This window comes from Tachyglossus aculeatus, chromosome 5 (assembly GCF_015852505.1).
Source record: "Tachyglossus aculeatus isolate mTacAcu1 chromosome 5, mTacAcu1.pri, whole genome shotgun sequence".
In the NCBI taxonomy this organism is placed as follows: Eukaryota; Metazoa; Chordata; class Mammalia; order Monotremata; family Tachyglossidae; genus Tachyglossus; species Tachyglossus aculeatus.
Genome location: NC_052070.1, coordinates 92569736 through 92596983, shown reverse-complemented (window position 1 = coordinate 92596983; position 27248 = coordinate 92569736).

The window sequence follows — 27248 nt, the reverse complement described above, 5'->3', positions numbered from 1 at the left end:
AGAAAAAAAGTGATGGAGCTGAGATTAGAACCTATCCTTCTGACTCACAGGCCATGCTGTATCCATTAGGCCAGGCTGCTTCTCTCAGCCTATCCCTCCTCCAGGATATCTATATCTTGGAGCGATCATGATGATGGTATTTGTTAAATGCTTACTAAGTGCCAAGCACTGTTCTAAGTGCTGGGGTAATCAATCAATCAATCATATTTATTGAGCACTTACTGTGTGCAGAGCACTGTACTAAGTGCTTCGGAAGTACAATTTGGCAACATGTAGAGACAGTCCCTACCCAACAGTGGGCTCACAGTCTAGAAGGGGGAGACAGAGAACAAAACCAAACATATTAACAAAATAAAATAAATAGAATAGATATGTACAAGTAAAATAAATAAATAGAGTAATAAATATGTACAAACATATATACATATACAGGTGCTGTGGGGAAGGGAAGGAGGTAAGACGGGGGGGATGGAGAGGGGGACGAGGGGGGAGAGGAAGGAGGGGGCTCAGTCTGGGAAGGCCTCCTGGAGGAGGTGAGCTCTCAGTAGGGCCTTGAAGGGAGGAAGAGAGCTAGCTTGGCGGATGGGCAGAGGGAGGGCATTCCAGGCCAGGGGGATGATGTGGGCCAGGGGTCGACGGCGGGACAGGCGAGAACGAGGCATGGTGAGGAGATTAGCGTCAGAGGAGCGGAAGGTGCAGGCTGGGCTGTAGAAGGAGAGAAGGGAGGTGAGGTAGGAGGGGGCGAGGTGATGGACAGCCTTGAAGCCCAGGGTGAGGAGTTTCTGCCTGATGCGCAGATAGATTGGTAGCCACTGGAGATTTTTGAGGAGGGGAGTAACATGCCCAGAGCATTTCTGGACAAAGACAATCCGGGCAGCGGTGTAAAGTATGGATTGAAGTGGGGAGAGACATGAGGATGGGAAATCAGAGAGGAGGCTGATGCAGTAGTCTAGACAGGATAGGATGAGAGCTTGAACGAGCAGGGTAGCAGTTTGGAGGGGAAAGGGCGGATCTTGGCAATGTTGCGGAGCTGTGACCAGCAGGTTTTGGTGATGGCTTGGATGTGAGGGTAGATACAAGGTAATCAAGTTGTCCCATGTGGGGCTCACAGTCTTAATCCCCATTTTATAGATGAGGTAACTGAGGCACAGAGAAGTGAAGTGACTTTCCCAAAGTCACACAGCTGAGAAGCGGCAGAGTCGGGATTAACACACAACCTCCGACTCTCAAGCCCAGGCTCTTTCCACTAAGACATGCTACTTCTCTAAGTGATGGAGGCATTGTAAACTGGAGTTACACCTATAATTTATCAATCAGTCAATCAATGGTATTTAATGAGTACATAATAATAATAATTGTGGTATTTGTTAAGCACTTACTATGTGCCAGACACTGTATTGAGTGCTGGGATGGATACAAGCAAATTGCGTTGGATATTATCCTTGTCCTATGTAGGACTCACAATCTCAATCCCCATGTGGAGCTCACAGTCCTCAATCCCCATTTTACAGATGAGGTAACTGAGGCACAGAGAAGAGAAGTGACTTACACAAGATCACACTGCAAACATGTAGCAGAGCCGGAATTAGAACCCATGACCTCCTGACTCCCTGCTTCGTGCTCTATCCATTACACCATACTTTGTGCAGAGCACTGTACTAAACGCATGGTTGAGTATAATATTCTAGAGTAGGTAGACATGATATTTACCCTCAGGGAGCTTACAGTCTAGTCAGGGCTAGATTTACAATCTAATCTAGATGATAAAATAAATTACAAGTGGTTACATACAAAAGTACCCCTCTCAGGGTTTCACCTGGAGAGTTTCCAGTACTCCACTAGTCTCGACTCCTGGAGGGAGAGTCAAGCAGATGCATACCTATTCCATCCCTAGCTTGGGCAGTGGCTAGCCAGTGGAATGCAATCTGCTACAAGTCACCTGTGCTGGGCAGCAGCAGCTTGGGAGAGATTCAAGGGTGGAGACTCAAGTTTACTGTGTGGAAGGAGGCAATGGTAAACCACTTCCATATTTTTACCAAGAAAACTCTATGGATACACTAACGGAACAATTGCAGATGGAGGTGGGGCGTTCTGGTAGAGATGTGTCATGGTATTGCTTTGGGTCGGAGATGACGACATCATAAGACAAGTACATAAGTGATGTGGAACTGAGGGAGGGGTGATTTCCATTCTTAACAGTTTATTTAGATGAATCCTCTGGTTTTATGTTTCTTTGTCTCTCCCCTTTTGAGAGTAAGTTCCAGGGCACGACATTATTTTATATTTACTTCTTTTAAAATCCCCCAAATATTAACAGTGCTCAGTACAGTGCTGTAAACACAGTAAGCACTCAGTGAGTAGCATCAATATTGAATGACTGATTATTTCAACTGGAACCTTGATTGTAATCTTAACTCTGTCACTTGTCTGCTGTGTAACTTTGGGTAAATCACTTCTCTGTTTCTAATTTTACTCATCTTTAAAATGGAATGAAATACCTCTTCCTTAGACTGTGAGCTTCATGTGAAACAGGGACTGTGTCAATCCGATTATACTGTACTATCGCAGAGCTAAGTACAAGTAAATGCCAAAGAAATACACTTACAACAATACATTTATGATATGGGCTATATTAGGCCCGTCATATGCTTATTTGCTTATGAAGAAAGTGATTTCTGTGAATATATTGTCAATTCATTACTAATTTGGAAATTTTTGAGTTAAAGGAAGCTGAAATGATATGTATGTTTTTATTTTGTATTCTCTTAAGTGAGTTCCCAAATTAACTTTCAGTAGCTCATCCTTTTCCTTAGTATAACTGAAATCCTTCATTCCCTACTAGTTACAACATGCAGATCTTTCAAATCTGAAGGTGGTACTAGTGAAGATGTGATTTCACTCATGTGGGAGAGTGAAAAGAGCTGTAAAGAAATGAACCCCTCCTCATGTGCATTTTTTAATGGCATTTATTAAGCGCTTACTATTGCAAAGCACTGTTCTAAGCACAGAGCACTGTTCTAAGCACATTTAAGAACAGTCCTTTACTATGTAGATTTGATTGACACATTCCATACCTTTTGCCTAGAATTAACCTCTTGGTCCCCCAGTTTTCCTGAAGCCACTGTTCACAGAAAGTAACTCCATTCCTGATTCCCTCACATCAGGCTGGTCTGTCAATTACTGTTGTCTCCTAGCAGTTTGTTTGTACCGTATTGTTTGATATTGCCACATTTTAGTTTCCTAACAAAGCCACGCACTAGTAGACAAAACTTATTATTTTCAGTTCAGTGACTTTTAGCTTTCTAAGTCACTGGGGATTTTTCCCCTAAGTAGATTTCTATGTTTAGACACAAATTCATTCTTCTGCATGACCACATTGAATTACAATAAGTTCCCAAAGGGCTAATTTTTGGCAACCTAAGTAAATTTTAAATCCTGCTGCTATATTTTTCCAGTTCTAAGTCTTAAGACAAATTCCAAGTTTAGAATGTCTTTATCTGAATGCAAAACCAAAACAGGCCTTTACCCACCCTCTCACCCAAATGTCCAATTGGCTATATTGTGGTGGTTTTTTTACTAATTTTCCATTCAAAGCTGAATGCAACAGAATGAGTCTACTGACTTATTATTACAGCCATGATCTGGGTCTCTGCTCAGCAGCAATGGAGTATTTATACCTAATATAGTGGTATTCCAGAAGGGATAGGTGTTATGGGGTATCCCTTTCTAAGACTGATTGTCCAGGAAACTTACAAATATAGGAAGTCATGTTAACAATTTTTTCTTTCCTTTTTTTTCTTTATTGGGCTAAAATGTTTCTTTCAAGATCATGCCTGATGCTTTTCTCATTCATTTGAATTACTTTGTATTTCATCTAGGGTTCCTATTAAAAAGTATTTGGATAAATTACTCTATGGTTATTGAAATGCCAAGCTGTCATTGTTAACCTGCCTGAAGCTATTTGGCCTATTTAGAAAGGAATAAATATGCAATAGGAAGTATTTCTCTCTTCCCCCCAACTGTGTCAAGAAAATATTTTTTTTAAAAAGAGTCATGAGTATGTTTTTATTACATCAGCACAAGATATATATATATCTTATATATATATGACATTTTGCAACAAATAATAATGGTAGTAGTAATAATATTTGTTAAGCTCCTACTATATGCCAGACACGGTACTGAGCTGGAGAGAACACAAGCAAATCAAGTTGGACACAGTTGCTGTCTCACGTGGAGCCCACAATCTCAAACCCCATTTTACAGATGAGGTAATTAAGGCACAGAGAATTGAAGGAACTTGCCCAAAGTCACAAAGCTGACAAGTGATGGAGCCAGGATTAGAACCCATGTCCTCCTGCTCCCAAGACCATGCTCTATCCATTACAGCATGCTGGTTCCCAACTGGTTTTGTAAAACAGTAGTATTTGTAGATCATTTAAACAAAAAAAAATATTTTACACATCACACTCTGTACTTGGACTTTTTTTGAGAATTTTTCCTTTGTTATATAAATTTCCATGAGGAGAGACAGATAACAGTAGCAATTATGATTTTTCTTACTGCATTATTTCCATTATTCCATTTCCATTATTTCCATTTCTTTTCCTCAATATCTAGCACTCAGCTGTGCCACAGAACTGTTTGGAAAGGGGGTTGGGGAAAGCAACAATAGTGTTCAGGAGGAAATTTCTGAAGGCACAAATTAAACTTCTTTGTATGTAAAACCCCCTCAGAGGACTAAGACATCCCATCTGAGTCCATTTAGTTATATGATTACTTGTGTTTATGGACAAACCACATGCTTTATACAACTTATTAGGCACAAAACTGAAATTTTTGTAACATTTCTCTACTATACAAAACAAATACACAAAATTTTATTCCAATGTTAATTTTTAATTTACATCCAATAAAATATTTAATGGAAGAAGACTATATATTGGAAATAGCTTCATTATTGAATGGGAACAAAAGATTCAGAGGAGAAACATAATAAAGAGAAATTTGTATAATTTTCATAAAAACCTAAAATGAATTCTGTATACTATCCCACCAGCTGTCACTTCTTCTTCTGGCTGTAATGTACTGCACACTCAAGCACTGTACTTGCCATCCTCAGAATTACTCTATGGTGTCTGCTCTAGATTAGTTCTGTTGTATTGTACATTCCCAGGTGCTTATGTACAGAGTACTGCACTAATGGGTAGAGTACAGGCCTGGGAATCAAAGGACCTAGGTTCTAGTCCAGGCTCCACCACGTGTCTGCTGTATGACCTTGGGCAAGTCACTTAACTTCCCTGGGCCTCAGATACCTCATCTGTAAAATGGGGATTAAGAGTGTGAGCCCATGGAGGACAGTGTCCAATCCGATTAACAGTGCTTAGAACAGTGTTTGGCACACAGTAAGTGCTTAACAAGTACTATTATTACTATTATTATCATTATTATTATCAACAATAATAAAAATAACATTGACCTTTTTAAGTAGTCTGATCATCCCCTTTTAATAACCAACAACCTCATTTTTATTAATCAAATTTTAGTGCGTTCATTATTTTTCATTTCAAAATTCCTTTTTAGGAGACATTTTTTGAGCATTTTAAATAAAGCAAAAAGAGAAGAAAACTTGGAATGCAAAGAAGGAACTTTTGGACTGTGAATTCTTTTTTGTTAGGTAAGGAGAAAAACTTTATGAATGCAAATGTAGGACATCTAATCTGGTGTCAATATAGAACACTAGATAGGTAAAAGTCAAATTGAATTTATGAATCTTCCTTCAGATGGTACACAGATAGTGTTGGACATTAAAAAAAGCTCATTGCAATGCAAATAAATAGAAATGTTTTAAATTCATACAGATGCATAGGAAAAATACGACCATGAGGATTAAATTATTTGTTTCATCCCTTATGTCTGGCATCAGCTGACATACTTTTTGGTGTTACCCAGTGAGCTACAGATTGGAAAGGCCAATGAGATCAAACCATCTTTCCTATAAAACTATCGTTCCTTTCCTTGACCTTCCGATTGGTGTGTGCCCTGTTTCCCGACAGTGGATCTGTTTTTCTAGTCTGTGTGGTTTGTGTCGAGGAATGGGGCTGGGTTCAAGACTGCTGCTCCTTACTCAAATGAGGTGATCATGTGGATAAATAGAAGGATTTTCAATCTTCAGTACTGTCGTTTTCACTTCTTTCCCCAACATTACATTTCCATTCAATTAAAATAATATTAATATTAAGTCCTGTTTTCTTAAAACAAAAAGGAACTCAGCATCCTGACAGTTTCTCCCTTTACTCCTGAGCATAGGTATGCATTTGTAGATGCAGCAACTACAAAAACCATCCTATTATCAGAGAGAAAAATACAAAAACTTATGGCTAATAACCCAAACCTTAATTATTATTATTTTTTAAAGTGCCACTGTCCCCATTTCCTGACTGGTCCTTTTAATCTTAATTTTGAACAGTTGCTACTCCAATTAAATCCTACCACCTAGCATTTTCAAACAGCTCTCAGTTGTTTCCGCAAACTCCTGTAATGGACAGCTGTTTTTGACAGCTCCTCCTGATTTGCCAGTGCTGTGTCATCTGCCAGAGCAGGAGGACCCATTTTGTATTCTGCTGCTGGCACTAAGGGGATATGCAAATGTACACATGAATCAGTTGTCACCAGCACAGACGCAGTGTGGTGAGATGATCAGAATGTGTTGGGAGTTCAGTTGGCTTAAAGTTAAAAAAAAAAAAAAAGAAAAGAAAAGAAAAAACTCAACTAAAATTTCTTGAAGTGATTTTTATTTCAAGAGTCTCCAGTTTATTTTTCACTTTGTGGCACTTGTTAGATTTCAGTTCAGGAGAGTGCAATCTGCTTCTCGCAAATCACGAAACGAAACTCAAAAGTTTAAGAATTATAGAAACGTTACAGGTAAATACTCTCAGAACTTAAACTGCACAAACAGAATATTATATGAATGAAACTTTTCAAATAGTTCAGCATCCAAGTGAGAAAACTTCAGTTCCCCATGAGTGTAGCACTTGAGAAAAGTTTGTGTGGTTTTCCAAGACATTCTGGTAAGTATTCTGAACTATTTCTGATACCAATTCCTTTGAGTCATTTCAGTAGATAAAATCATAAACTATACACACTGTCAGTAAATTATAGAGAAAAAATGACTAATGCCACAAGAGCATTAGTCTTGAGAAGCATGAGAAGCAGCATGGCTCAGTGGAAAGAACACGGGCTTTGGAGTCAGAGGTCATGGGTTCAAATCCTGGCTCTGCCAATTCATTCATTTATTCAATCATATTTATTGAGCACTTACTGTGTGCAGAGCACTGTACTAAGTGCTTGGGAAGTACAAGTTGGCAACATATAGAGACGGTCCCTACCCAACAATAGGCTCACAGTCTACAAGGGGGAGGCAGACAACAAAACAAAACATGTGGACAGGTGTCAAGTCATCAGAATAAATAGAAGTAAAGCTAGAGGAACATCATTAACAAAATAAATAGAATGGTAAATATGTACAAGTAAAATAGTGTAATAAATCTGTACAAACATGCAGGTGCTGTGGGGAGGGGAAGGAGGTAGGGTGGGGGGATGGGGAGGGGGAGAGGAAAAAGGGGACTCAGTCTGGGAAGGCCTCCTGGAGGAGGTGAGCTTTCAATAGCCATTACTACTCAGTAGCCTTAGCCATGACTCCTGTCTTTCGGGCCGGCATTTGGGAGAGCTGCCCAAAGAGTCAGGTAGTTCTCCTTGGGATCGATTATCCATGGACACAAAAACCCAGGGATCCTAGATGAGCCCTCTGAACAGCCCACCCTCCCTTTTCAACTCCATTTCCCCACCTGCTCAGGTGTCTCCTCTGCATTATCAATCTCCCCCAAACTGCCTCCCAAAAAAACACTCCTACAGGTCAGCTGTGTGACTTTGGGCAAGTCACTTAACTTCTCTGTGCCTGTTACCTCATCTGTAAAATGGGGATTAAGACTGTGAGCCCCCTGTGGGACAACCTGATCACCTTGTAACCTCCCCAGTGCTTAGAACAGTGCTTTGCACATAGTAAACACTTAATAAATGTTCCCCTGCCCTACCTCCTTCCCCTCCCCATAGCATTTGTATATATATTTGTACAGATTTATTACTCTATTTTACTTGTACATATGTTTATTCTATTTATTTTGTTAATGATGTGCATATAGTTTTAATTCTATTTGTTCTGATAATTTTGACACCTGTCTACATGTTTTTGTTTTGTTGTCTGTCTCTCCCTTCTAGACTGTGAGCCTGTTGTTGGGTAAAGACCATCTCTATATGTTGCCGACTTGTACTTCCCAAGTGCTTAGTGCTCTGCACACAGTAAGTGCTCAATAAATACGATTGAATGAATGAAAGTCTACTGTTCAGCCCCATTGCCTTTCCTAAAATGGGAAAGTTTTGAACACTTTCAGTGACACTTTAGATCCCCAAATCTGGCTAATTCTAAGTCTATCAAATGTTATATTGAGGAGAAGATTGAGACCATTCTCTTCCTTATTCGTTTGTTTTACTTGGGAGCAATGGCTGGCTTCTTAATGTGATGAACACCTACAGGGAATGTCACTTAATGAGAGTTGCTCAATCTTGAATCATGCTCCACCCCAATCCACCAACTAACCCCAACCATCCCTCAAATCCCTCCTAAAAAGTCAACTCCTCCAAGAGGCTTCCCTCGATGAATTTCATATCCTGCTGTTCTACCACTTTGGCTCATATATATGTTGGTTGTATGTTCTTCATTTTGCTTATTTTTGTAGTTTATCAATTGACTTCATACTTTCACTATTCAACCAATTGTAGGTTTTGCAATTTGTGTCAACTTGTATTCCCCAGAAAGATATAATGTCCTTTGAAAAAAGAAGCCTTGCCTTGTATTTTGTCTTGTTTGATCTCAAGTACCTAGTATAATACTATAAATTGGGTAGTCACTAAAGCAAATCAGTACTGCTGTTGCTGATGGTCGTGGTGGTGATAGTGGTGCTGATGACGGTGGTGGTGGTGATCAAGGAAGAGAATATTGGCCTGAAATTTCATGGTAGCCTTCCCCCATTCATCTTAAAAAGCCCCTTGTAGACTTACAGAGAATCCCAAAGTGTTGATTCTGAGAGTGACACCCACATATTCTTAATATCAGGGGAATAAGAGGAGAAGGGGATAAAAGTTCTTCCCAGTGTGAAGATAAAAATAGATAATATAATAATATCATTTATTAAGCACTTACTATGTGCAAAGCACTATTCTAAGTACTACAGAGGTTACAAGGTGATCAGGTTGTCCCACGGGGGGCTCACAGTCTTAATCCTCATTTACAGATGAAGTAACTGAGGCACAGAGAAGTGAAGTGACTTGCCCAAAGTCACACAGTTGGCAGAGCTGGAATTTGAACCCATGACCTCTGACTTCAAAGCCTGTGCTCTTTCCACTGAGACACGCTGCTTCTCAAGATTTATACAATGCAATGCACACAGTAAGCACTCAATAAATACGATTGAATGAATAAATCTGGCTGTGTTTCAAAGCTTTAAGTGAGTTTAACTGTAAGAGCTTAGATCTTGTTGAGAAGTGAGAAGAAAACATGTTTTTGGGTAATTGGAGAAGATCATCCACCAACTTTTATTGACATAAATATCAGTCATCACTAGCAGCTCCACAGTGGGGAGTATAGGTGAGGTTGGACTTAAGCTAAGGATTTAATAATAGAAGAGGCCTCCAGGAGCACATAACAATATTGGACCACTCTCCCTCCCTGGAGAATGGTCTTGCCAGTGCCTTCAGACATCATCACTCAAAAACCTCGTGTTTCAACCCTTACACTACAGTTGATAGTCACTACTACCATTATAGCCCCATCTTTGCCCTGGTGATGCCAGAGCAATATCTCTCTGGCCTCTACTTCTACTGAGGTGTTGCCATGGGTTTTATTTTTCTCACCTGATCTGGGCACATCTGGCTGAGTAAGGTATCAAAGAAAGGGACAGGTTCCTCAGTGCAATGTTAGTTTGGTAAGGCATACAATTAAAGGTTTATAACAAAAACCTTCAATAACAACAAAAAGCTGAATTATTTCTCAGAATTTTGCTACCTAAGTAGCAAACTGTCAAATTTGTCCATGTCAACAATAAGTAATGATAATTATGGCACTTGTTAAGCACTTACTCTGAGCCAAGAACTGTACTTAGCACTGGGGTAGACACAAATTATTCCTTGTCTCACATGGGGTTCACTGTCTAAGATGGAATTAGATTTAATCTCCACTTTACAGATGAGGTAACTGAGAAACGGGCATTAAGTGTTTTGCCCAAGGTTATGCAGCAAACAATTGGCAGAGCTGGGATTGGAACCAGGAACTCTGGTTCTCAGGCCCATGATTTTTCCACTAGGTCATGCTACTTCTCAGTGATAAACAAGGAAGTAACATGATAATCTTTCTAGTAAGTTTTTCTTAGAATATTTTACAACTGCCACCGTGCCACAATTTTTTTTTTCTTTTTTTTACTGAGTTACCTGTCTTTATTTGGAGCATTTCAAGTAACAGTAAAATTTTCCCAAGACCATTTATCCCCTTGTCTAAAAACAGCATTTGAGACCTGTAATTATCTTAAAGGGAAAACACTTTTGAGTCCCAATTGTAGTAGCTTTGGAAAAATACTTTTTTCTGGTTTAATGAATGATTTGCCACCCAGCATCAAAAAATGATATTGAATGGGTAATTCATATTTTCACATTCTGCAGTTTTTCATGTTAAATCAACAAGAAAGTGTAAAATGAAACATTTCCTAAATTGCAACTTTGACTTATCTTCCTCCTTCAGTTTATTCCATCACCAGCATGACCACCAAATATCTTGAAATAATTGATTAAGCAGCTTCATGCACAATTATCTGGGCTTTGCAGTGGCATGGCTCTTAGATCCCATACTCAGAGCTTAAGAAATTCCAAGTAATTAATTGAAATTAAAATTCACTAGATGACATACATAACTCTTACCCAAATGCCCATCACAGGTGGAGAAAATCCCAAAGATCAATAATTCTATCTTGAATTGTTAAAGTATCTCCCAACTATGCTCTCTTACTTCAGCCAAGTATGTTCATTCATTCTTTCAATCATATTTACTGAGCACTTACTGTGTGCAGTGCACTGTACTAAGCACTTTGGTAAGTATGATACAAGCTCTTAGTACAGTGCTCTGCACACCGTAAGTGCTCAATAAATATGATTGAATGAATGAACAATAAGCAGATAAATTCCCTGCTAACCAACAAGCTTACTGTCTAGAGGCAGGGAGAAAGACATTAATATAAATAAATAAATTACAGATATGCACAGAAGTGCTGTGGGGCTGGGAGGAGTGATGAAAAAAGGGAGCAAGTCAGGGTGACACAGAAGGGAGTGGGAGAAGAGGAAAGGGGGTGCTTAAGAAATGTCACTTGGAAGAGATGAGCCTTCGATAAGGCTTTGAAGGGTGGGGAGAGTAATTTTCTGTTGGATTTGAGGAGGAAGGACATTCCAGGCCAGAGGCAGGCCATGGGTAAGGGATCAGCAGTGAGATAGATTAGATTGAGGCGCAGTGAGAAGGTTAGTATTAGAGGAGCGAAGTGTGTGTGCTGAGTTGTGGTAAGAGAGTAGTGAGGTGTAGGAGGGAGAAAGGTGATTGAGTGCTTTAAAGCCAATGGTGAGGAGTTTTTTGGGTTTTTTTTTTTGATGCGGAGGATGAGCACCTGAAGTTTTTTGAGGAGTGGGGTGACATGTACTGAACGTTTTTGTAGAAAAATGATCTGGGCAGCAGAGTGAAGTATGGACTGAAATCAGAAGAAACAGGAGGCTGGGAAGTCAGCAAGGGGGCTGAAGCAGTAATCCAGGCAGGATAAGCTGAGTGACTGGATTAATGCGGTAGCAGTTTGGATAAAGAGGAAAGGTAGATTTTAGCAATGCTGTGAAGGTGGGACCAACAGGATTTAGTGATGGACTGAATATGTGGGTTGAATGAGAGAGAGAAGTCAAAAATAACACCAAGTTTCTGGGCTTGTGAGACAGGAAGGATGGTGGTGCCATCTACAGTGATGGGAAAGTCATAGGAAGGACAGGGTTTGGATGGAAAGATAAAGAATTCTGTATGTGAAACTTCTTCCATTGTTTGGACCACATAGGCACTTTAAAAATGCTGTAAATCCCGAGTAAATTGTTTATAAAAATAAATAGTAACACCATGCATTAATATTAATGTGGCATGAATTACCATAGTTCACCATTTTTTTTCAAATGCAGTATTAGTGAATGGAGATTTTATGGGGGCAGGAAGTTAGACAGCAAGGACACTGTCATAAAAAAGTATCTTAAAATCCTTTCAAACAGGCTGGTAGGAGGAATGTAGGGAAAAGAGCGTGGACTATGAATTTCATGGTTCAGGGGGATTTCACAGAAGCTTTTGGAACATAATAATGAAAATAATGATGATGATGGTATTTGTTAAGTGTCTATAATGAGCCAAGCACTGTGCTAAGCACTGGGGTAGATGCAAGATAATCAGGTTGTCCACAGTCTTAATCCCCATTTTACAGATGAGGTAACTAAGGCCCAGAGAAGTGACGTGACTTGCCCAAAGTCACACAGCTGACAAGTGGAAGGGCCAGGATTAGAACCCACAACCTCTGACTCCCAAGCCTGTGCTCTTTCCATTAAGCCATGGTGCTTCCATTGAAGCATGGTAGGAATGTGTAATGCTGTGCAAATGGGAATAAATCAATCAATGAAACAGTGTATTTACTGAGTGCTTGTTGCATGCAGAGCACTGGACTAAATGCTTCTGGGAGTTCTACAGTAGTAAAAACAAACATTTTCTGCCCTCCATGAGCTAATAACTGAATGGAGAAGCCTACATTAAAGTGGAGATGCTTATAATCTAAACTCCAGGAAGATTTCAAGAACTGAGTTAGTGCTTAGAAAGAGCAAGTGCAATAGAATGCACCTAAAGAAAAATGATCCAACACCACAAGGATCTGTGCTTGGAGCTATTAGCCATGGCTTAGGATAGAGACTTTGGAGGCATTGTTGACTGATCTTTAAAATGTGCAGCGATAGCCAGTGGCCCAACTTGATCTTGACTATTTTCAGGAAGGGAATAAAAAATGAAAGGTAAAGATTTGCCGCGTTATAAAACTAGGGCATGTCTGCGCCTAGAACTCTGGTTGCTGCAACTGGGAATGAGAATAATAATAATATTTGTTGGGCATTTACTATGAGCCAAATATACTAAGTTCTGGAGTAGATACAATTTAAGTGGTCCAACACAGTCCCTGTCCACATGGGGCATAACTGAAACAGGTTTAAAACAAAGCAACCAAGGTGATCAGGAGAAAGGGAAAAACTCCTTTATGAGGAAAGAAGAAAAGTGTTAGGATTCTTCAGTCTGGAAAGGTACTATCAATCAATCATATTTATTGAGCACTTACTGTGTGCAGAGCACTGTACTAAGTGCTTGGGAAGCACAAATTGGCAACACATAGAGACGGTCCCTACCCAACAGTGGGCTCACAGTCTAGAAGGGGGAGACAGAAAACAAAACAAAACATATTAACAAAATAAAATAAGTAGAATAGATGTGCACAAGTAAAATAGAGTAATAAATATGTACAAACATATATACATATATACAGGTGCTGTGGGGAAGGGAAGGAGGTAAGGCAGGGGGAATAGAGATGGGGAGGAGGGGGAGAGGAAGGAGGGGCTTCAGTCTGGGAAGGCCTCCTGGAGGAGGTGAGCTCTCAGTAGCGCCTTGAAGGGAGGAAGAGAGTTAGCTTGGCGGATGTGGGGAGGGAGGGCATTCCAGGCCAGGGGAATGACGTGAGCCAGGGATCGACGGCGGGGGGGTCGACGGCGGGAGAGGCGAGAACGAGGCACAGTGAGGAGATTAGCAGCAGAGGGTGCAGGCTGGGCTGTAGGTGAGGTAGGAGGGGCCAAGGTGATGGAGAGCCTTGAAGCCGAGGGTGAGGAGTTTCTTCCTGATGCGTAGGTTGATTGGTAGCCACTGGAGATTTTTGAGGAGGGGAGTAACATGCCCAGAGCGTTTCTGGATAAAGACAATCCGGGCAGTGGTGTGAAGTATGGATTGAAGTGGGGAGAGACAAGAGGATGGGAGATTGGAGAGCAGGCTGATACAGTAGTCCAGATGGGATACGATGAGAGCTTGAACAAGCAGGGTGGTGGTTGATGAGAGGACTCACCATTTGCTTTAAAGCACTCCCTCACCTTGCCCCCTTCTACCTCACCTCTTCTTCTACAACCCAGCCCACATACTTCGCTCCTCTGGTGCTAACCTTCTCACTGTGCCTCGATCTTGCCTGTCTCACCACTGACCCCTGGCCCACATCCTACCTCTGGCCTGGGACACCCTCTCTCCTCAAATCTGACAGACAGTACTCTCCTCCTCTTCAAAGCCTTACTGAAGGCACATCTTCTCCAAGAGGCCTTCCCATCATCATCATCGTCATCAATCATATTGAGCGCTTACTGTGTGCAGAGCACTGTACTAAGCGCTTGGGAAGTACAAATTGGCAACATATAGAGACAGTCCCTACCGAACAGTGGGCTCACAGTCTAAAAACTAAGTCCCACGTTTCCTCATATCCCACTCCCCTTCTGCATCACCCTGACTTGTTCCATTTGCTCTTTCCTCCTCTCCCAGCCCCACATCATTTATGTATATACCTTAAATTTTATTTATTTATATTGATGTCTCTCTCCCCCCGCTCTAGACTGTGAGCTCGTTGTGGGCAGGGATTGTCGCTCTGTATTGTTGCATTGTACTTTCCCAAGTGCTTAGTACAGTGCTCTGCAAACAGTAAGTGCTTAATAAATGAGTGAATGAATGTATGAATGAATAATTGAAGCCTACAAAATTATGATGAGTTTGGGCAGGACGATCATGGAATTGTTGTTCACCAAACCCCACAACTCTCTCAGGCATCCACTGAAGGCTAGAGGTGTTAGCTCAATAAAGACAAAGAAAAGAGCCAGCTGGTGGCAAGGAAGAAGCAGCATAAGTAGTGTGGCTTAGTGGATAGAGCAAGAGCTTGGAGGTCAGAAAAACCTGGGTTCTAAATTCCAGCTCCACCTCTTGTCTGCTGTGTGACCTTGGACAAGCCACTTCACTTATCTGTGCCTCAGTTATTTCATCTGTAAAATAGGAATTAAGGCAGGGAGCCCCAAGTGGGATGTGGACTTAGTAATTAGTACAGTACCCAGCACGGAGTAAGTGTTTAACAAATAGCATTAAAAAAAGAGAAAGAATGAAATCCATTATCAAAGAAAGTTATGCAGAATGAAAATACCAGAAGGATAAATTCAAGGGTTAGTGAATAGTCCACACTGGCTATTAGAGGGATGTTAGGTCATATATTCTTAAACAATAGAATAGATTACAAGGATGGCAAACATCATCATCCTGAGAGCATCCACCAACCCCTATTAGAAATGAAATTCTGGACTGGATGGACCATTGATTTGGCACTGAAAAACAATGTAGCCTAGCATTCAGAGCATAGGCCTGGGAGTCAGATGGACCTGACTCCTAAACCCAGCGACACCACTTGCCTGCTGTGTGATCTTGAGCAAGTCACTTCACTACTCTATGCCTCAATTCCTCACCTGTAAAAATGGAAATAAAGATGCCTGTTCTCCCTATCTCTTCGTCTGTGAGCACCGTAGGTGATGAGGACTGTTTCTGGTCTGCTTATGTTGTACTTATCCTAGTTCTTTCTGCAGTGCTTGACATAGAGTAAGAGCTTAACAAATGCCTTTTTTGTATCTGACGATTTTATGTTCATGCTGGGAGATAGTGAAAGTAGTACAACAGCTGCTATTGAAGCAGTGATTGTCCACTGGAAAGAGGAGGGAGGTTGGTGGCAGATATACGCTCCAAAGAAAATAAAAGTGAGGATTAAGAGCCTTGGTTAAGGTTAAACTCATTTTTATACAATCCAGATCATCAGAAAAAGAAAAAAACAGAAGGAAATATCACTCTTCAGCATCCTGATCAAATTTCTTGTTGCCAAGAATGCACATTAATGGCAGAGTTCATTATTACATACAAGTTGAAACGAACTAATTACATTTTTTCTAAGTCCTAGGTGATGCCAAGCACAGATTTTGCTGTGACACTATTGATTAAGCAATAAATCTTCACAACAATGATTTTCAGGTCTCATGTGCCTCTGAAGAAATATTCCTAAGTAGCCTTGATAACACAGCTCTTTACATAGCTCTTCCTCTGGGCTATAGGATTTGTGAAACCTGACCAAAGTACCTCTTCATGGGAAATACACCTTTTGAAGCAAATTAAATCAGGCTTCTTTACACACACTAATCATCCTGGGCCTCTTCACTGATTTCCTAAGCCTTTACTTATACTCTAATCAATTAGCAATCGATACTAATGGCTGTTCCATTAGTTTCTCACCAGTGCATATACCTTCTTCTTTAGTACTTTATCATGTTAGAGCTGTGTTCTTCATGAGGGGTTTGCTCAATCAAAAACATCAGATCAATTGGTCTCAGTGTCATAAACAAAGACTAGCAGATCAGACTTTAACAATCGAGAGCAATGTTGCACTATTATGCTCCTGGGCTGTACATAGATAATATTCTGTGAGGGATTTTTTTAAGAGTTGGAAAGTGTATTTCAAAGTAATAGTATTTATTAAGTCTTACTGTATGCAAGGCAGGAGACAAAGTGCTGGGAAAGAATACATAAGTGAGAATTACAGCATTTCTCCAGGACATCATTTCAGGAGCTTCTGTTTGATCAGTTCCCAAGAAAGAATGGAAACTAACCACACTAAGTCATAGGCCAGAAGGGATGTATCCTTGTTTAATTTTGCAATTTAATTGTTTAATTTTCCCCTTTCCCATTAGTGTCTGTAAACTGTAAGCTCCTTTGTCGCTCAATTGTTTTTATTTAGTGTTTATACTAAGTGCTTGGGAGAGTGCTTTGTAACAGAGCTGATACATACATTTTCTGCCCACAAGACATTTATAATCTAGATACAAAAATAAACTCCTTGGTTCTGGCCAATGTCTTAAGACTTCTTGTACATATTTCTCTAGGCCTTCCATGGATTGCCCAAAGTCCCCCCGGGCCCCATCAAAATAGAGGGTTTGAACCCCAGGAATGGGAACTTTAAGAAGCCTGAAGTATCACTTCCAGTCAGGGAGTTATTTCCAGGGTCTTTCAGGGATAAGTCTAGTGTAAACCAATTTTCCTAGGAAACTAGCAGTAGAAGGCTGTCTAAGGGTGATGACCCTTACCTGCACTAGTCCTTCTGCTCAAATGTCGCATTTGGGGTTTTGGAAAAGGATTTTTCTTGTGATAAATTTCTTTTAATAATTCATTCAATCATTTATTGAGCACTTACTGTGTGCAGAACACTGTACTAAGCGCTTGGGAAGTACAAGTCAGCAACATATAGAGACGGTCCCTACTCAACACAGGCTCACAGTCTAGAAGGGGGAGACAGACAACAAAACAAAACTTGTAGACAGGTGTCAAAATTGTCAGAACAAATAGAATTATAGCTATATGCACATCATTACCAAAATAAATAGAATAGTAAATATGTACAAGTAAAATAGAGGAATAAATCTGTACAAATATATACAAGTGCTGTGGGGAGGGGAAGGAGTTAGGGTGGGGGGATGGGAAGGAGGAGAGGAAAAAGGGGGCTCAGTCTGGAAAGGCCTCCTGGAGGAGGTGAGCTCTCAGTAGGGCTTTGAAGGGAGGAAGAGAGCTAGCTTGGCAGATGTGTGGAGGGAGGGCATTCGACAGCGGGACAGGCGAGAACGAGGTACAGTGAGGTTAGTGGCAGAGGAGTGGCATGTGCAGGCTGTGGAAGGAGAGGAGGGAGGTGAGGTAGGGGGGGCGAGGTGATGGAGAGCCTTGAAGCCGAGGGTGAGGAGTTTCTGCCTGATACGTAGGTTGATAGGCAGCCACTGGAGATTTTTGAGGAGGGGAGTAACATGCCCAGAGCGTTTCTATACAAAGATAATCTCGGCAGCAGAGTGAAGTATAGACTGAAGCGGGGAGAGACAGGAGGATAGGAGATCAGAGAGGAGGCTGATGCAGTAATCCAGCCGGGATAGGACGAGAGATTGAACCAGCAAGGTAGCGGTTTGGATGGAGAGGAAAGGGAGAATCTTGGCGATGTTGTGGAGGTGAGACCGGCAGGTTTTGGTGATGGACTGGATGTGTGGGGTGAACGAGAGAGCAGAGTCGAGTATGACACCAAGGTTGCGGGCTTGTGAGATGGGAAGGATGGTAGTGCCGTCTACAGTGATGGGAAAGTCAGGGAGAGGGCAGGGTTTGGGAGGGAAGATAAGGAGTTCAGTCTTGGACATACTGAGTTTTAGATGGCGGGCAGGCAGCCAGTTGGAGATGTCCTGAAGGCAGGAGGAGATACGAGCCTGGAGGGAGAGAGAGACCGCAAGGGCAGAGATGTAGATTTGGGTGTCATCAGCGTAGAGGTGATAGTTGAAGCCGTGGGAGCGAATGAGTTCACCAAAGGAGTGAGTGTAGATAGAGAACAGAAGGGGACCAAGAACTGACCCTTGAGGAACCCCTACAGTAAAGGGAAGCGAGGGGGGAGAGGAGCCCACAAAGGAGACTGTGAATGAAACTTGCTCCTTTGAGAGAAGCAGTTGGCCAATGCAGAATCAGATCACAAAAAGACATTTTCCACTAGTCCAAAGAGACTAGGTTGGTCCAACCCAAGCTAAGTGAGGTGAAGGGCTGGACAATTATCCAATTGACTTGAGGCATAGCATCAACTAAACAAATAATTCAGGCCCGACGATGAATTCAATCCTCTCTTTCCCTTGGGCTGGTTCTGTAAATTGCCCACTGCTACTATGGAAAATGGACCTTTCCCCTCCTTTCTCTATCTCCTTCCTGCAGAAGAGATTAAGATACAGTGACTGATAATGGAAACATGATCTTTGGAATCCCTCCCAATCCATCACTTTTTTTAGCCCCTAAAAGGGGCAGCTGCTTGTTCGAGGCGAAAGGAACACAGGAAACGTCCATTGAAATTAATTCATTTGTATTTATTGAACACTTACTTTGTGCAGAGCATTGTACTAAGCGCTTGGGAAGTACAAGTTGGCAACATATAGAGACAGTCCCTACCCAACAACGAGCTCACAGAGGCAGGCTTCCTTATTCAAACCATCACATTTATACCAGCCATATATATATATACATATATATATATATATATATATATATATATATATATATATATTCCAAGTATATCAAGATGACTTTTTGTGTTTGATTTGCTTATTTTGCTAAATGGTCTCTGGTCATGTCTCTGTGCCACTTAGTTCTCATTATTAATGTCCCTGGACTCCTCCCATTTCCGAGTGGCTTTCTGAATGCTATTGGTCTCTACTGTGGTCCAGAAAGGAGAATTCTCAGAATGTTCATAAAGGAGACGTTTCTTATATTCCAAAGCATAACTTATGAAGAGAAATAAACTGGTCATAATGTTTTGAAAGCTATGTTGCTTCCATTTTTTGTTTTTGTTTTTCCCTCAAGCTTAATGGAATATTGCAAGTAACAGTATCTTAAACATCTGGCCATTCTTTCTCACCTTTCCTACTCAGATTACTTTTTGGAATCTGAAATAAAACAATGCTTCAAAATCATTCAATAAGAAGGAAAAAGAACACTGTAGACAGAAGTATTTCTGTTATAATAATACTATTTCCAGGGTGCTTGTATGCACCCCTACTGATGTTTCATTGGGAATAGAAAATTCATTACCCATCTTGTCATTCCAGAGTATCAATATATTTTAAGTCTATTTACCCTTTCTTTACCATTAATTTTCTCTTGAACATAAAGGAACACCACCAAGTTAAACTGCAGGGGGCTAAAAGCAAGAAGGAGGAGACAAATGTCTGCCTGAATGAAAATAACAACAACAATAATAATAACCTGAATTTTTTTAAGTTTAAAGGAAAATAGGATTCATTTTGTGGACAAGATTGCAGTGCATCATTGATTTTTCTAATGAGGTGACAACAAAAGACTGACAAAAGAATCAAAGAAAATGAAACAAGCAAAATAAAGGCAGTACAAGATGGCATGTACAGAGTCCAGTATCGGCAGAGAGTAATGAAGCAATTTTTCCACTTGTTCATATGTAAAAGCTGCTGCAGATGGTATTGCTCTCCTTAGGCATGTGGGTGACTGTGAAGGCCAATGTTGTGACTTAGAGTCCTTACCATCACTGTGTATGGACTGTCTATCCATCGGTTAGCAGCTGGAGCTACTGTTTCCAGAGTCATGCACTGTGTACTACTCTGTCTCTTCACATTCCAGGCTCCCTACTAAGTTCAAAATGATTCCCACCCTTCTTTCCAGATTGTTACAAGTTGGGCTCTTCTGGCAACAGTAGCCATCACTTATTCAGCACTGAGGTACCCATAAGAAACCTTCAGGACACTTCTGCTGCTGCTCTCCTTGGCCACAGTAGCATCATTTCATTTTCCAATATGAAGGTTTTACAAATTAAACCAACCTCTAGCACTTATGTGTTTGCTTATACTAATTCTCAGCACCTGTGTTCACATGGGTCTATGAACATATATATGTATACATGTATATGTATATATATATATGTATACATGTATATGTATATATATGTACATTTGATATTCATTCTGATTCCACTACTTGTAAATATTTGTCTCCCTCATCAGAGTGTAAGCTCCTCATTGACAGAAAGTGTGAGTTATGCTTCTGTTCTAGTTCCCTAAGTGCTTAGTACAGTGAATAGAATTGAACTTTAGCTTACTATTACTTTGCAACTTTACTACTGCTGCTTTTACTACTTTACTACTGCTACTACTGCTGTTACTTCTACCACTTCAGTATCAATTAATTACAGTGTTCCACTGTTAGTAAATCTTTCTTTCTGCCTGACATAATGTTTACTGAGTGGATGACTCTAATGAAATCTTGAAAGAAGTTGGAATTGATGGCAGATTAAGTAAACCAAGTTCATGAATTGTTGGCTTTAAACCCTCACTCTTTATATCTTTCACCTGAGTTAGAGTTTGATTCCATATTGGGTCAATATCGGTTCAGTTTTCCACTTGTACATCTAACTAAGGTATATTGAAGGCACTTCTCCTCCAGGAGGCCTTCCCTGACTAAGCCCCCTATTTCCTCTTCTCCCACTCCCTTTTACATCCCCCTGACTTGCTCCCTTTTCTCTTCCCCCTTCCCAGCTCCACAGCACTTATGTACTTATCTGTACTTTATTTATTTGTACTGATGTCTGTACCCCTCTGAATGCTTGCTGTGAGCAGGGAATGCATCAGTTTTTTGTTGTATAGCACTCTCCCAAGTGCTTAGTACAATGCTCTGCACACAGAAAGCACTCAATAAATATGATTAAATGGATGAATCAATGACAGGGACTGTGTCCAACCTGATTTACTTTTATCCACCCCAGAGCTTGGCACATATTAAGTGCTTAACAAAACCACAATTATTATTATTATTATTGTTATTTTCAGGATTCCTATTGCACCTGGACACCTTATGGAATCCCCTAGGTGACTTTATTAAAATGACCTGAATTTGAACAAATCCAATCCTTATACTTTTATGTATTTCCAGCCAAACGGTAATGGGTTCAGGAAATGTGAGTTTCTTTTAGTTCAACAAAGGAGTGCCCTGTAAATTATTAAATTGATATTGGTAGAGGGGAAGCAAAGAAAATTATAGCATTATCCTCTTGACTGCCTACTATAGCTGGGCTATCTTTCTGAGACACCATCTGCTTGTTATTTTAGAGGTTCAGAAATTATTATTTCCTTTTAGCAAGATGCAGTGTAAAGGGAATTATTTATGTTAGCTTTGCTGAACAGGTGTGGTTATTAATGTGTCCAAACTTCACAACCCACCACCTTAAATTCTTAAAACCTAAATACAGATGTTACCTGCCTACACTGCAGTGAATTCACACCTTGCGGACATTCACTTAGGTCTTCCTGCCCTTCTGGAGCTAGCTAAAGTTTAGTTTGATTTTTCCATACTCATTTTGTGAGAATTACTAGAAAGTGGCATCATGATGTTATTCCACACTTCTGGGAATTTCTGAATATCCTTTTAAGATTAAAGTGGAGTTAAAAGAAATGAGGTTCTTAGACTCCTGATGAGAAGCTAGAGCTCCTACTCTGACCTAGACACGTTCTAAATCCACCTTCTCTTACATGGAAGTTGAATCCCCAGTTTTCTAGATATATGTAATAGGTTCAGAAATGTATCTTGAAGGCTATTTCTAAATTGTATTATGGATGGTAGGTCAGGATACTTAATAATAGTATTAAGTGCTTAGTATGTGCCAGGCACTATTCTAAGTGCTGGGGTAGGTACAAGTTAATTGGGTTGGATACAGTCCCTGTCCCACAATAGGGATCACAGTCTTAATCCCCATTTTATAGATGAGGAAACTAAGACACAGCGAGGTTAAGTGACTTGCCCAAGGTCACACAGAGAAGTGGTGGAGTTGGAATTAGAATCCAGGTACTTCTGACTCACAAGCCCGTGCTCTATCCAATAGACCATGCTGCTTCTCCAATGTTAGACTATAGGTCAAGCCATCACACTCTTTCTCCAAGTTTTCTTTTAATGCCCCTTTTAGGGGAAAATATTGGACTTTATGGCCTGACTCATATGGGACAATTTATATACTTTTGTATATTGAAGTAAATAATGAGTAAGCAACGTTTCCATGAAAAAGAGTTGACCTACCAAATGCCATTTTCAAACCATCCCACCTCCTCCATCCCTCACCTTCTCTTTCTTTGAAGCCCACATCATTGACCTCACCACCCACAAAAATTAATGGTTGTCATCATCTACAGTCTCTCTGACCCCCCTTTCAACTTTCTGAACCATCTTATACTTTTCTCACTTTTTTCTCTCCTTCCTCTCCTCCTCTCAACTGATCCCAAGGGATTTCAACAGCCATGGCCTAGTGGAAAGATTCATTAATTCATTCAATCGTATTTATTGAGCACTTACTGTGTGCAGAGCACTGAACTAAGTGCCACAGGCCTGGGAGGCAGAGAACCTCAGTTCTAATTCTGGCTCCCCACTTGCCTGCAATGTGACCTTGGACAAGTCACTTCACTTCTCTGAGCTTGCATTACCTCATCTGTAAATGGATATTAAATACTCCTCCCTTAGACTTACACTGTGAGCCTCATGTGGGACAGGGATTGCATCCAACCTGATGCCCTTAGTTCAGTGTCTCTCACATAGTAAGCTCTCAACAAGTACCATAATAAAACAAACAAAAAACTATTTGCTCCCATCACTGAGATCTACAATCTCTAGAAGTTCTCATACACTTATTTCAGTCATCATGGCCCAAATGGACTCCCTATCCAACTTCCCTGTTTTTGATGCACAAATCCATGCCTTCAATTCTGCCTTCTCCGACAAACTCAGTTTTCTTTAGTAAACATTGAATAGGAGCATGGGAAGACCTTAATTAGTGTTAGGGGCAAAGGAATAATTCCCAAAGGTATCACTGATTGGTTGATTTATCAACTTTGGCTCGATAATCAACCTCTCACCTACCCTCATAAATGAGTAAGCCCTAGATCTGGACCAAGCACATGTGCTTACATAATGCTGACTTCTTGGTAAATTACAGCTTATAGGTAACTGACCCCAGCTTTTCTAAAAGTTTTGTAGTGAAAATTTTGAGCATTATTGGTGTGATAGTTTTCTATGACATTTTTGCCTGTGAATTGTCTGTGCTCAAATTCTGAAGCCAGTTTCCAGGCTAGGTGGGATATGTGGGATTTGGGGCAGTTCACAGTTCTTTATCCAGGTGAATATAGAATATTTGTAACATTTCCCAACTCTCGATGGACAGAACGATAGCTCAAAAATGTCGGTGAGCTGCTTCCATCATTCATAACCCTCCTATTATATTGTAGAAACAAAGTCCAGAAAGAGAAAATGAAAGTAAGGGGTTGCTCGGGGCTCAGAGCCCTCTAGAAAGGGCCAAAAAAGTCAATCATCTGATCACAGAATATGAGGCTTAAGAAACCTGCAGCCTTAATTTCTGAGGAGCAATGAAGATACTTGACACACTTCAGCCAGGATAATTAATCATCACTTTGCTTTGTTCCTCATTCCACTGGATAATACCCCCAGAAGACAAAGTAACTTGATCAAGTCTACCTGTTTGTGGATAGTTGGACACTTCAGACACTATTCTGCTGTACCCAAAAGATGCCTATAGCACCATAAATGCTGAAGAAAGAGAAATTCAAGTTGCTGAAGCAGAAACTACAAAGTATAAAAGAATATACAGACATCAGAAAATTCACTGCAGGGGGTTGAAAGCAAGAAAGGGGAACAAAAATCTATTACAAACAAAAATGATAAAGTCTTTTAAAGTTTAAAGGAAAAATAGAGTCTTGTTTTGTGAAAAAATGGCGAGACGAGTTCATTGATCTTTTTAAGAGACAACAAAAAATTGGCCAGTGACTGAATAAAAGAAAATGAAGTTCCATTAATACAATCTGTCGAAAGACAACTCAGATAAATTGATCAGTGCAGTACAAATCATTTCTAACCTTTCCCCCTATTTGGAGAGGATGTTTTTTTCAAACAACACACATCATCAACTTCAAGTGCTTTTTAGATGGCTTTTCCAGCAATAATGGAAATGGAGAATTTCTGGAACTAAGCAGACAATGCCTTTTATTATTGGTCGAGAGAATATCAATAAATTGAGGAATATTTAGATGAGGTGTTCTGTAAATTTTTCATTGTTCATTCTTCCTTCATTTCCTCTTTTGTCTCATTTTAAAAATACAAAATAATTTAAAGCTTATTAAGGCCTGATAATACATCCAAGGACCTATACATGTCTATAAAGAAATCATACAAAAAAAGCCTCCCATGCTTTATGAGGTTCTGAAATCCTGCTATTAAAGGATGGAAAAGAGGTATGTAAATTTTTCTCAAAATGCAGTAGATCCTTCAATTTGAACTCTGGGAGGAAAATGTTTACCTCTGAAAATGATGTTTTCCAAACTCGTCTTTGCTTCCTGCTTAAAGGAATTTGAGGTTAAAAAGAAATGTTTCTATCCCAACTTTTGTTCATCTCATAGCAAAGCTGTTTTCACAATCTTTCACACTGCTTGAGGCCATTATAAACGAGGCAATTTGGAGATCTGAATGTTACAGAACAATAACTTTAAGTCATTTCGATCTTCTCTGAGGTAAATGAACTTCTTGTTAGAACCTGCATTCTTTTAAGGCACTGGACAAGATTATTACTTATTTAATTTGATATTCATGCCACAGAGAGCTATGTCCTCAATTTAACATACTGTAGGATTTTCCAAAGGCAGCTAGTACCTATCTAAGCACAATGATGAACAGTTAAAGGATCCATGGAAAAATAAGTTAGTGTGTGTAGTAGGACCTACACATTTCTTAGGGATTTAGGGAAATTATCTCTGAACCTTGAAGGTAATGACCAAGCTGCACAGTTGTATCCAGTGATATAACATAAACAGCCTCTTCTGCTCAGGGGGAGACATTGGAAGTTGAATTGTTTTCTAACCTGGAGACAATTACTTCATTCAGGTAATGGCTGATGTTATTTGCAGGTCAGTAAGGAAAGGATTCCAAAGCAGCCATCTGTATCACACCCGGTCCATCAATAAAAAAAGCTGCCGAGAGAGAGAAAAGAAAAAATACCTTAGAAAAGGAAATTGTTATGCTCACTGTGGGCAGGGAAAATGTCTCCCAGCTGTTACATTGTCCTCTCCCAAGCACTTAGTTCAGTGCTCCACATATAAGTGCTCAATAAATATGACTGTTTAAAATTATAGGAATAATTGATAAGAACTGGTCCCAGCTCTTCACAAAATATCAATCTTACCCATTCAGCAGTTTATCGAAAGATGTTCATAGGCACCTTAACCACGTCTGAACCATTTGTGTGTACCTGCTTTCCTGGGCACCCTCTCAATGCAAGTTTTCTCCTTTACTTTTAATGTGCCTGTATCCACCAGCTGATTTAATGAAGTTAAGAACAGGATGAATTACTTAGTTTTCCTTTCTCATTTTGGAAGGTATCCACTACTGAGGAAAAGGACTGTGAAGATGAAATTAGTCACGATCATCCCACCTGTAATTACATTTGATTCAATAAAGGGGAAAGAAGCAAATCTTTTAATCTGACCATACTTTTGAGATTATTATGATGAATATCTCCAAGACTTTCAGTGAATAGATCCAAATGAAATATGATTCAACTAAATATTATAGAATTTGCTTTATTTTCCATGACTTGAATTAGAGACCACACCTCCTTCATGCATGCCATTTGGATTCACATCAACAGATCGCAATTCATTTTTTTCCTGTCAAACACTTTCTCTAGTGCTTTCTCCACATTGACTCTATTCCTTTAGTCATCTTCTTTTTCATCATTACAGTATCATAAAGGTATTTCCATATTAAAAAACTCAATATTGTAACATATGCTCACATCTTGTTACCTAGCTGGTAAGCACACATTCACCATTGATAATATTTTTAGATTTCATTACTAAACTTTAATAAAATTTCCAACTAAAAAATAGATGTAGAATCCTTTGGATAATTCATTTCATTTCCTCTTTTTTTCCTCAAGATATAGAATTTATGTATCTGTCATATCTCAGATCCTACAGTACCTTCAAGGCATATGGAAGAAGAAAAATACTTAAAATAGCCCAAAACAATAATTGTACATTTTATAAAGCTATGTGAGATTTAGGTCAAGTAAAAGGACCCCTGATTCTCAAGGGATTATGGGAGCTAAGATCTCCTGTAGCTTTTTCTATTACCACAGAAAATAAGAAAATATATTGATATTTCTATCTGGCAAAAAAATCAGCACCCAAAGTCTGGTTTACCTAACACATTGTGCCTTATCATTTTAAAAATTAATTGACATTACATCAGCTCAAAACAAAAGAGAATGTGAGGAGAAACCAAGATGCCCATGTTTGCGGTTAAGAAAGAAGACTGTGAGCCCACTGTTGGGTAGGGACTGTCTCTATATGTTGCCATCTTGTACTTCCCAAGCGCTTAGTACAGTGCTCTGCACACAGTAAGCCCT